The 12,072-nt window shown below is 42.5% G+C and overlaps 1 protein-coding gene across 4 annotated transcripts in view; it reads left to right on the plus strand.

The window, feature by feature from the left end:
• LOC144680703 (signal-induced proliferation-associated 1-like protein 2) overlaps positions 1–12,072 on the plus strand; it is a 637,588-nt gene that overhangs the window by 419,236 nt on the left and 206,280 nt on the right. The window lies entirely within an intron of this gene.

A 12,072-nucleotide genomic window follows, 5' to 3' on the forward strand; every position in this document is an offset into this window, starting at 1 on the left:
GTAGCCATTTGACCCATCATGTCTATGCCAACTCTAACAGCAGCTCAGCTAGTCCCACTCCCCTTCCATTTCCCCATAGTGCTGCAAATTTTTTTTACTTCAGATAATTATCCAATTCCATTTGAAAGCCACGAATGTGCCACCACCACACACACAGGCAGTGCATTCCAGATCCTAACCACTCACTGTATTAAAAAAACGTTTGCCGAGGATTGCACAGCATTCAGTTCCATTTGCAATTCTTCAGACAATGAAGCAGACCCATGCCTGTACAAAGCAAGAAATGGAAAACATTCAGGGTTTGGCTGATAAATGGAATTTAACATTTACACAAGTGGCAGGCAATGACCATCTCCAATGAGAGAGAGTCTAATCACCTGCCCTTGACATTCAACAGCATTACCAGCATCAAATCCCCACTACCAACATCCTACGGGTGTCACCATTTACCAGAAACGTAACTGAACCAACCTCAAATACTGTGGCTCCAAGAACAGTTCTGAAACTGGGTATTCTGTGGCAAATGACTCATTCCTGACTCACCATCCACAAGGCACAAGTTAGGAGTATGATGGAGTACTCTCCACTGGGCAGGATGATCGCAGCTCCAACAGCACTCAAGAAGCTCGACAGCATCAAGAACAAAACAACATTGATCTACAACTTTAAACATTCACTCACTCCATGATTGGCACACCATGGCAGCAGCAAGTACCATCTACAAGATGCACTGCAGAAGTTCATCAAATCTGCTTTTACAGCACCTACCAAACCTGTGACCTCTACCACCTAGAAAGAAATGGGCAGCAAGCACATGGGAAAACCACCACCCTCCAAGTCATATACCACCCTTACCATTCTCAAGGGCAACTAGGAATGGGCAATAATTGCCAGCCTTGCCAGTGGCTACTCATATCACATGAATGAATGAATGGAAAAATGTAAACCATCAGCACCTTGTCCGAATTATCATTCTTTGCATTGGCCAAGCAATAATTGTTGAGTTGTTTGGCCATGAAATGGTAGGGGTGGGAAGGGATGGGGCAGTGTGGCAACTAACATCCAAATACCCAAAAGGGTTCCTGAATAGCAAACAGGAGCAAGAGCTCAAGTACTTCCTTGCCCATTAGCTGAGGCTATTGGGCCAGACAGTGGTCCTATTGCCCTGGATGAGATGAATTAACAGCGCAAAAAAGGCACCAAGTCTGAGACCTTTAGAACCAAAGTGACTCAGTGCCATACATTGTGGTACAATGAATCACTGAGCCTTAGGAAGACCACATTACAACAAAAACACTCCACATTAGTAGGTTTTTTGTTTTGCATTCCCCAGAGGTTTTATTCTCATCTATATTGTACAGGGCCACTATACATTGTGGCGGTTAGGGCAAATAGTTCTTGGTCTCTTCGATTGCATTAGTTTTGTCAGCTGTGGCTCAGAGAACGGGCAAAAAGAGGACCCGGAGGCAGGAACCACCACCTAGAAAAGTGTGAGAAAAGAGGACCTGGAGACAGGAAGCTAGGAAAAGGTGGAGGGGTAGCTCTGCTAATTATGATGACATTGGTACAATAGAGAGAGATGACCTTAGTTCTGGAGATCAAGATGTAGAATCATTTTGGATAGAGGTGAGAAATAGTAAAGGTAAGAAGTCACTTGTCGGAGTCGTTTATAGGCTCCCTAACAGGTACCCACGCTGTAGGATGGGCTATACAGGAAAAAATAATGGGGGCTTGTGAGAAAAGTACAGTGATAATAATGTATGATTTTAATCTACTTATATATTGGATGAATCAGATTGGCAACGGTAGCCTGCATGATGAGTTCATAAAGCATTTTCAGGACAGTTTCTTCAAGCAGCACGTTCTAGCACCAACCAGACAGCAGGCTATACTAGATCTGGTAATGTGCAATGAGACGGGATTAATTAATGGCCTCAGTGAAGGTGCCCCTTGGTAGCAGTGATCACAATATGATCGAATTTCACATTCGGTTTGAGGGAGAAAGGAGTGGATCTAAAACTAGTGTTTTAAACTTAAATTAGGGCAGTTATGAGGGCATGAAGACAGAGCTGGCTAAAGTGAACTGTGAAATTAGGTTAAGGGAAAGGTCAGCGGAGATGCAGTGGCAGACATTTAAGGAGATATTTCAGAATACTCAGAAAAGATACATTCTGATGAGTAAGAAAGACTAAGAAAGACTAAGGGAAGGACATACCATTTGTGGCTAACTAAGGAAGTTAAAGAGTATCAAATTGAAAGAAAAAGCATATAATTCTGCAAAGATGTGTGGCAGGTCAGAAGATTGGACAGAATATAAAGAAATGCAAAGAATGACTAGAAGATAAATAAGGGAGAAATTAGAATTCAAGAGAAAGCTAGCTAGAAATATAAAAGCAGATAGTAAGAGTTTCTATAGGTACTTAAAAAGGAAAAAAAGAGTAAGTGAGGTGAGCATTGGTCCTCTACAGAATGAGGATAGGAAATTAATAATGGAAAATAAGGAAATGGCAGATAAATTGAAGAAAGATTGTGTGTCTGTCTTCACTGTGGAGGATACAAACACCACCCCGGAAATAATTAATTGTGAATCAAGAGGTGAAAAGGAGGGAGGAACTTCAAACAATTACAATCACCAGGGAAAGGGCAGAGAGAAAAATGATTAGAACTAAAATCTGACAAGTCCCCAGGTCCTGATGGACTTCATCCTAGGGTCTTAAAAGAAGTGACTTCTGAGATATTAGAAGCATTGGTTTTAATTTTCCAAAATTTTCTAGCTTCTGGAAAGGTCCCACCAGATTGGAAAATAGCGAATGTGACTCCTCTACTCAAAAAGGGAGTGAGACAGAAATTAGGAAACTACAAGCCCAGTAACTTAACATCTGTCATAGGGAAATTGCTGGAATCTACTTATTAAGGAGGCTATAGCAGAAAATCTCAATGCAACCAGGCAGAGTGAACATGGATTTGAGAAAGGGCAATCATGTGTTACTAATTTATTGGAGTTCTTTGAGGAAGTAACAGGCAATGTGGATAAAGGGGAACCTGTGGATGTGCTGTTCTTAGATTTCCATTAGGCATTTGACAAGGTGCCACATCAGAGGCTACTAAGTTTAAAAAAGAGCTCATAGTTTAGGGGGTAACATTTTAGCATTGTTATGGCACAGCCAATGGTAAATGTTGAGTTGTTCAAATCCCAAAGGGAGACTTGAAATACTGCCAGAACTTGTTTTGCAAGTTTGTATTAGCAGTGTCCCTAATAGCAAACAACAAGAATGGAATTTCCCTTATCCCAATCCTGCGGATAATTCTGACTATACGCTCTCATCATAGTTTTTATAGTTTGATGCCATCTTTCCAAAGTCCCTTATGACTCAGGATGATGAGCTGTTGACTTCACCTGTTTTATTCTCAAACTGTTCTTGACTTCCTTAAATAGCCGTGACATGAAATTTGAACCCTGATCTGATTGTATTTCTTTAGGTAAACCATATCTTATTAAAAAAATTTAGTTAACTCTTCCACAATTTTCTTTAATGTAATGTTTCTCAAAGGTATTGCTTCAGGAAACCTGGTAGACACATCCATTATTGGCAGTAAGTACTGATTTCCACTTTTAGTCTTAGGGCAGGTTCCTACACAAATCAATCAAGAGCCTAGTAAAAGGTTCTTCAGAAGGCAGAAATTGGAATTAAAGGTGCTGGCTTAACCACTGCTTGTGGTTTCCTTATCACGTGATATGGTGTACAGAATCTGACTGCACCCCTATGCAACCCAGGCCAATAAAAATGTCTTTGTATCTTCGCCTGTGTCTTTCTAATTCATAAATGTTCCCCCATTGGAATTTCATGAGCTATCCTCAGAATCTCATTTCTATATCCAAATGGGATTACAGTTTGATGCACCTCCCTCCAGCTTTCATTTGCTGAAGCTTGATAAGGCCTCCATTTTCTCATTAAAACATTACCCTTAGGGTAATAACATTCTAGAAAACATTTTGCCTCTGTTTCTGAGTAAACTGTCTGATATAAATGTTTCATTTGCGAATCTTTTTCCTGTAACTCCACTAACCACCTCAAGTTAAACACTTCAGCTGAATTGTCCTCTAGCCTTTCTTCTTGAACAACCTTATCAAACAGAGTGTCAGCTAATTGGATTTCCATACCTTCTCCCTGCCTTTGAACTTCCTGTTCTTGTTTCAACCTATGAGCCTGTGATCTTGCTAACACAACATGGAAACAATTCAAGATGGTCTCTCTGCAACACTTCTGTTGAAAACTACAGGCTATGCAACTACCACAGGCATCACCCACATTTGTGATCCAGCTATATCATTACCCAGAATGAATTGAACCCCTGCAATGGACAACTTTTCCAGTACTCCAACAATCACCTCACTTGTTTTCCACTTACTCTTTAAATTTACCTTCCACAATGGGATAGGTATAGCATCTCCATAAACCAAATTTATTATCACCCATTCCTGCAATACTCCCTTTGAACAACAAATGTCACTATCCCACAACATTAAGGATTGACTAGCCCCTGTGTCTCAACATTTTAACAACTTTACCTACTCCACCTGTACACATGGAAAGACTTTCCCTTCACACACAATCTCTAAACATTTCTGAAATCTGCTCTTGGGCAAATTGTGAACACATTCCCACTTCTTTACCTCTCACTGATTCTCCCTGTTTTACCTGTACACAAATCAGTGGTTTTTCCTGAACCTCAGAACCCATAGTACTTTTATTTCCAGAACTTTTCTGCATCACTATAATGGCAACAGATTTTTCCTGCAATTTCCAGCACACAGGTTTCACATGTCCAATGTTATTACAATGAAAACACCTCAATTTTTGAACATGACTTCTACCCTCACACCTATCTTTTTATTCTGATAAAAAAAAACTTCTGTGAATTTCCACCTACTCCTTCTGTCCTCTGACTACCCACCTTACTTTCACCTTCCCACTTTGTCCTTTTCTGATTTAAAAAAAAGTGACAAAAAAAAGGGTTAGCTCTATGAACTAACTCAATCATCAGCTATCTCTGCTGCTTGTCTTACCATTTGAACCCTCTGTTTCTCCACATGAGTTCCCACTACTGGAGGAATTGAATCTTTAAATTCTTCCAAAAGAATACCTCTAAGAGCAGCATATGTTGTTTCTATCTTTAATGCCAGTATCTGCCAGTCAAAATTACTTTGTTTTACTCTTTCAAACTCCATATAAGTTTGCCCAGGCTGTTTTCTCATATTCCTAAATTTCTGCCTGTATGCCTCAAGAAGCAACTGTCATGCACTCAAAACAACCCTTTTTTTAAAACCACATCATAGTTCACCGACATTTCTCCTGACAGTGAAGCATAAACCTCATGTGCTCTACCCTCCAACCTGGATTGTAACAACAATGTCCGGTTTTCCTGTGGCCATTTCATTTGTTTAGCTATCTTCTCAAATGAAATAAAGAACACTTCCACATTTCATTCCTCAAACTTTGGAAGAGCTTGTGCAAACTTCAACATCTCCCCTGATCTGGAAATAAGTCCTTCCTCACCTACTGGCATCTCTTTAACTGCTTGCATTTTAAGCTGGAATTCTCTCTCTTTCCTTCTTTTCTAACCTCGTCATTTCTAATTCCCTTTCCTGTTTTCTTTCTCGCTCCTACCTTTCTGCCTGTTCCCTTTGAAATGCACTTCCTTTTTCTTCTGCCTCTAGTTCCAGTTTTTTCATTTCCAATTTTTTTCCCCTTTGCCTCCAATTCAAGTTCTCTCAGTTCCTTAGCTTGTTCAAATTCAAGCCTCTTCATTTCTAACTGTATTAAGCCACAGCTGGAGGTAGTGAGACTAATGTCAGACATCACTTCCAACTTGAAATGCTGTGCTATACCTTCAATTATATCTGCTTTCTTAGTCCCTGCAGGTAACCCCAATTGTAATTTACCTGCCACTTCCATTAACCTAACTTTTGGTTGCCTTTTGTAAACCAGCCAAAGTTATGACTTCAACTCCCAGACAAGCCTGAGCAAGTACCAAAGACATATTGCAGCCTCACCATTTAAAGAAAACCTCACACCAACTCCTGAATTCAAAGTGGCTCTCGTACTTGTAACCTTAAGATTCATCAACTCCAAACCAATCAAGGAATTTCAAATATATCTCACAAAGAGCCCCCAACTATGTTGTAGCAATGCTGATGGTAAATGCTGAGCTGTTCAAATTTCGAAGGGAAACTTGAAACAACTGCTACATGTTTTGCAATTTGAATAAATTTCAAGATGTGTGCCTTGAATTCAGTAGCAATAAGACCACCAAGTCTTATAGGTTTTTACAAAACTAGATTAAGCATTTAATAAGAGAAATGATCTTAAGCACATACATATGGTCAATCCCCTAATCAATCTGACTGCCAGTTACACTTTCGTTAAGGCAATAGTGAGACACAGATTTTATAAGACCCAGGCACAGAGAGACACAATCCCCTGAACCAGTCAAATTCAAAGTGAGTTTCCTTAACTTCAGTTCTTTGAAGACAGCAGCTTGAGGAATAGATGCTGAAGTCTTTTCACACTTGGTTAACCTTAAAATGCCTACCATTACACACACCCTTTGCTCCTTTATACATATTTTCCCCTTTGAATGCAAATTTCCATTGTTTTACTATGTCTTTAGATGTTACCTTTCTGATCTTAAAAATTCAGCATAGTACCCATTTTACCAGTAATCTTTGGGAGAAATAAACACACTGGCCAGAATTTTCCTGTCAGCGATTTGGGGGCAGGGCCCGCTTGCTGACGGGAAAATGACATGGGAGGAACCCCCGACGTCTTCCCGGTCCATTTAAATTTTTAGGAAGGTGGGCAGACAGCGAAATCAGCTGTTAACCCGCTGCCTGTCAATGGCCAATTGAGGCTATTGACAGGATCATTAAGCTCATTGAAAGACCTGCCCGTCTAACCTTAAGGCTGGTGGGCAGGCCAGGAGCCCCAGTGGGCTTCTGAAAAAAGATAAAACCTCATCCACTGGCAGGATGAGGTTTCATCTCAGTTTTTAAAAAGTTTATCAAAGTTTCACTCATTTATTAATATGTCCCATCTCGTGTGACAGTGTTACATGAGGGGGATGTGTTAATAATGTTTTCCTTTCTCTATTTTTAAAGTTTCTTAAACATTCAACGCTCTCCCTGTGACAGCACTTAGTCTCAGGGAGCAGTGCGCTCTTTCGCACACATGCACAAAAGAGTGCACTTTGACAGATGGGGAATCCCTCCACCCCCCGCACAGGAGGCGCATAGCGCTTCCCATCGGGTGGCCCGCCCACTCAAAATGGCGGCCGGCCCCATTTCGGCAGTGGAGTTCGGCTGCCCGCCCACCCATCAAGGTCAAAATTCTGGCCACTGTTTCTGAACTTCAGCTGGCTAGGTGACACATTTCACCCTTTATTTGAAAACAATTTGGTCTGGTTTATTTAAAAATGCAAATGTTCCCTTGACACCTACTTAACATTTCAAACTGAGCTCATCATCTACCATATCGAAGCCTTCAGAGAGACACACACACCACACACCCCTATTTTACAATAAATTCCAATGACATTTTTTTTAAGCAGAGAGTAGGTATAAATGGGTCATTTTCAGGTTGGCAAGATGTGATGAGCCAAGTGCAACAGGGATCAGTGCTGGGGCCTCAACTATTTACAATTTATATCAATGACTTGAATGAAGGAACTGAATGTATGGTTGCTAAATTTGCTGATGACAAAAAGATAGGCAGGAAAGTAATTTGTGAAGAGGACATAAGGAATCTGCAAAGGGACATAGGCTAAGTGCGTGAGCAAAAATTTAGCAGATGGAGTATAATGTAGGAAAATGTGAACTTGTCCATTTTGGCAGGAGGACTAGAAAAGCATATTTAAATGGAGAGAGATTGCAGAACTGAGGTACAGGGGGATCTGGGTGTCCTGGTAAATCAGGTAAAGGCAGTATGCAAGTACAGCAAGTGATTAGGAAAGCGAATGGAATGTTGTCCTTTATTGCAAGTGTCATGACAATGAAGAAAAAACACTGAATTGCATCTGGAAATATTGGACTTTAAAAGACCTGAGTTTTTTAAAATGCACACAAGCCACTGCTGGAATGCTGCAGGGTGACTCCTTAAGAGGTAATGTTACTAGACAAGGTACTTCTAAAGACATCCAGAAACTGTCTCTACCGGACAGAGCAATTAATGGGACATAATAGGAGATGAGTATCATCTCATCAAGAAATCCTGTGATCAATGCCCAGACAGATTTATGAATTTGCTTCCCACTTAGAATATACAAAGAAGGGGTTAAAAGTGAGCTGAAAAGCTGCCCTGGTGTCTCTGTTGGTGGGTGTTCTGAGAGAGAGCGCAAGTGCTGGAAGTTTGATTCAAAAGCAACAGCCACACAGAGTACCCCTGCAAATCGCCATTTTGCAGGTATCCTGATCCCTCTCCCTACCGAATTCAACTCTACCTGAACCTCGAAACCAGCTATTCATCTACTGGAGTCAATTCTACTTGAAGCCCAGATCGCAATGGCTCAATCACCTACTCCCCACAAGTCAAGGACTATTCCATGTACCTTTTTTAAATATGCATATATATTCACTTACTTCAAGCTAAATTCTCTCTTTTAACCTGTATGACTGTATATGCAGGTGTTTTATCCTTTCTTGCCTTTAGTAGTTAATAAACTTACTCTTACCTTTAACTCAAGAAAGTCTGATCAAATTGGCTCCTTCAAAACCAGAATGATTGGGCCTCAGAAAAAGGTATCCGTGAAAGGGATCCTTTTCAGATTAAATCTTGTTGCGACCAACAGAGAGGTGGTGTGCTGAATAAAGACAGGGAGCCAGTTGATGCCTCCTCACCCCGGGCTTAACAATTTGGGGGTGTCCCAGACAGACAGTGACAAATTGAGGCGTCTCGCCTGGATCAACAACTTTGGGGAACCTTGCCTGGGGGTGGGTCGTAACAAATTGCAGTGCTCATCTGTAATTTGAGTAAACTGGAGGCTCAGAGTCTGGAATATTTTTTCCCCATAGACGAAGAGTGAATTAGAGTGGGGAAAGTAAATTGTCCTTTTGAAATCAATTTTGTTTTAGAAACTGCAAAGTGACTTTCTTGAATCTATACTACTGAAGAGTTAAAATGTCCACTTTTAATGCCAGTACCTTTCTAGCAGAAAGAGAAGCAGTTACAGTTGAGGACCTAAAAGTTCTGTCCCTCTAACAGTTAAGAGTTAGCAAAGCATTTAAGATTAGAATTTCAGCTGAAAGCCAGAAAACCTGAAATCTTAAAAGGGGTGGCCAATGGTCTACCAGGAAATTGAGGACGATGAAACTGACAACATAGTAGTAGGGAGATTAAAATTGGAGAAGTGGAAATTAGAATTTCAGGAGAGAAGAGGAAATGGAATTTCAGGAAAGGGCATGAAGGGAAGAGAAAGAATTTCAAGAGAGAGAAAAGGGAGTTTCAACTAAAACATGTTGAACTGAGGAGCAGGCTTCCCACTGGGTCCCTTGAAGACACCACTAGCTCACACTTGAGGATTGAGGCAACCCGGTTTGCTCATCTAATCCCTAAGTTTGATGGAGCAGAGGTGGAAGCCGCCTTATATTTTTCAGGCAGTTAGCACAGCAGTTGAAGTGGCCAGTCTGCAGAGTAAGCTTTCAGGGAAGGCTCGTGAGGTTTACCCCCTCCTGCCTGAGGAAAGTGTCACTGACTATGAGGCAGTAAAAAGGGCTATTTTAAGTGCATACCAGTTGGTGCCGGAGGTGTACCGTCAGAAATTCCGTACCCTCGAGAAAAGGCCTGAGCAGACATACGTGGGATTTGAAAGGCTTAAGCAACTTGCTTTTGACCAATAAGTGAGGGCACTTAAAACAGAAGCCACTTATGAAAACCTTCATAAAATAATTCTCCTTGAGTTTAAAAATTCCCTACCCTTTCCAACACCTGGAGGAGCAGGAAGCCACAGGGGCCAGGCAGGCAACCACACCGGCTGACAATTATGAGTTGATCCACCAGACCCTTGTTCCAGAAGAGACCCTCCCCTAGTAACCCCAACCAACTGGAAAAGATAAAGGTGGGGGGTGGGGGAGAGTGATAGGAAACTGAGCACCTATGGGAGTGAGAAATTCTGGGGTCCCTCAGTACAGAAAGGGTGGTGCGGAGATGAAAAGTGAAGCCAAGAAGCCTGTGTGTTTTAACTGCCGAAAGTTAGGGCACGTCTGGGCCAACTGCTGGAGGCTATGTGAAAAACCATTGGGATTTGAGGGCACTTACCCCCCATGCAGAGAACAGGAGTTAGTCAGAGAGCAGAGCAGGCTATGGCTCTGGCCTGGTTGTGAATCCCTGTAGGGGCATTCCTGAGTGTGTGGATGAGATTAAATGAATCGCTGAGGGTTACTGGGATTTTGTATCCAAAGGAAGGGTGGCCACATTTCCTCAGGGTGAGGCAAGTAAGCCTGTAATGATCCTGAGAGATACAGGGGCCAGCCAGACTCTGCTGCTGGGAAAAGGCATGGCCTTCTGACCATAGAGTGCCATAAGTGCCAAGGTGCTGGTAAAGGGGATTGAAGGAGGGTACATGCTCATTTTCCTATACCAGGTACATTTGATATGGGACTTTGTATCAGAGCCAGTGACTGTGGGAGTCATCCCCAGTTCGCCTGTGGACAGGGTCAACTTGCTCCCCAGCCATGACCTGGCAGGATCAAAGGTAATAGCATCTCCAGTGGTCTCAGAGAAGCCCATTGAGGGCAAGGAACCCGAACAGCTGCAGGAGAAAGTGCCTGGCATTTTCCCTGACTGCGTAGCAAACCGGTCTATGGCCCGACAAGCTCCAACTGAGGAAGCTGAAGTGGCACTGCAGACAGAAGACCCTCCAGTCTGGTTACCTGAAACCATTTTCAGGAGTCTAGAAGACCCTAAAGAGGTGATAAATATATCTTTCTTGGTAGCGGCCCAGCAAACTGACCCACAGTAATAAACATTAGCTCAGATTGCTCACAATGAGGCTGAGGCAGAAGCAGTCCCTGAATGCTACTACGTTAAAAATGAGGTGCTGATGAGGAAATGAAGACCCCCTCACACACCTGCAAATGAGGAGTGGACAGTGATCCACCAGGTGCTGCCAAGTTACCATAGGGAAATCTTGTGGCTAGCTTATGAAATTCTGATGGCTGGGCATGTCAGTATACCCAAAACCCAAGCCCACATCAGCCAGCATTTCTACTGGCCACACCTCCACAGGGAACATAGTAAGGTTTTGAAGAACCTGCCACATCTGCCAGGTTATGGGAAAACCTCAACCTGCAATGTGACCACTTATGATTTGTGTGCTGGCTTTTGGGGAACCATTCAACAAGGTGTTAGTGGACTTTGTGGGGCCCCTACCCAAAACAAAAGGGGGCCACAGGTATATCCTTACCATCCTGGATGCAACTATCTTTTTCCCCAGAGGTGGTTCCCCTGAGAACCATATCTGCCAAAACAGTGGTGAGGGAATTGATCCAATTCTTTACCAGCAATGGTCTACCCACCGAGATCCAGTTGGATCAGGGCTCAAATTTCATGTCCAAGATATTCCAGGACATCATAGGTAACCTGGGCATGACCCAACTGAAGCCTTCAGCATATCACATGCAATCCCAGGGGGTGCTAGAATGGTACCACCAAACCCTAAAAACAATGATCAGGGCATACTGCCATGAAGAACTCCATGACTGGGATAAAGGACTAAGTTTCCTTCTGTTCGCTACGAGGGACTCACCCAATTAGTCCACCAGGTTTACTCCATTCAAATTAGCTTACAGGCACCAAGTGCAAGGGCCTCTGAAAGTAATCAAGGAGAGGTTTTTAGAGCAGCAGGGAGGAGCTCTCGATATTGGGTTATGTAGCCGTGTTCCGGGAGAGGCTCATGAGAGCCTGCGAGGTGGCCCGAAAGCACTTGAAAATCTGAAAAAACAGGCCGACAGACATGCCAAGACCCAAACCTTTCAGCCAGGAGACTACGTGTTAGTGCTCCTGCCAATACCAGGTGAAC

This window comes from Cetorhinus maximus, chromosome 5, assembly GCF_964194155.1.
Source record: "Cetorhinus maximus chromosome 5, sCetMax3.hap1.1, whole genome shotgun sequence".
NCBI classification, from domain to species: Eukaryota; Metazoa; Chordata; class Chondrichthyes; order Lamniformes; family Cetorhinidae; genus Cetorhinus; species Cetorhinus maximus.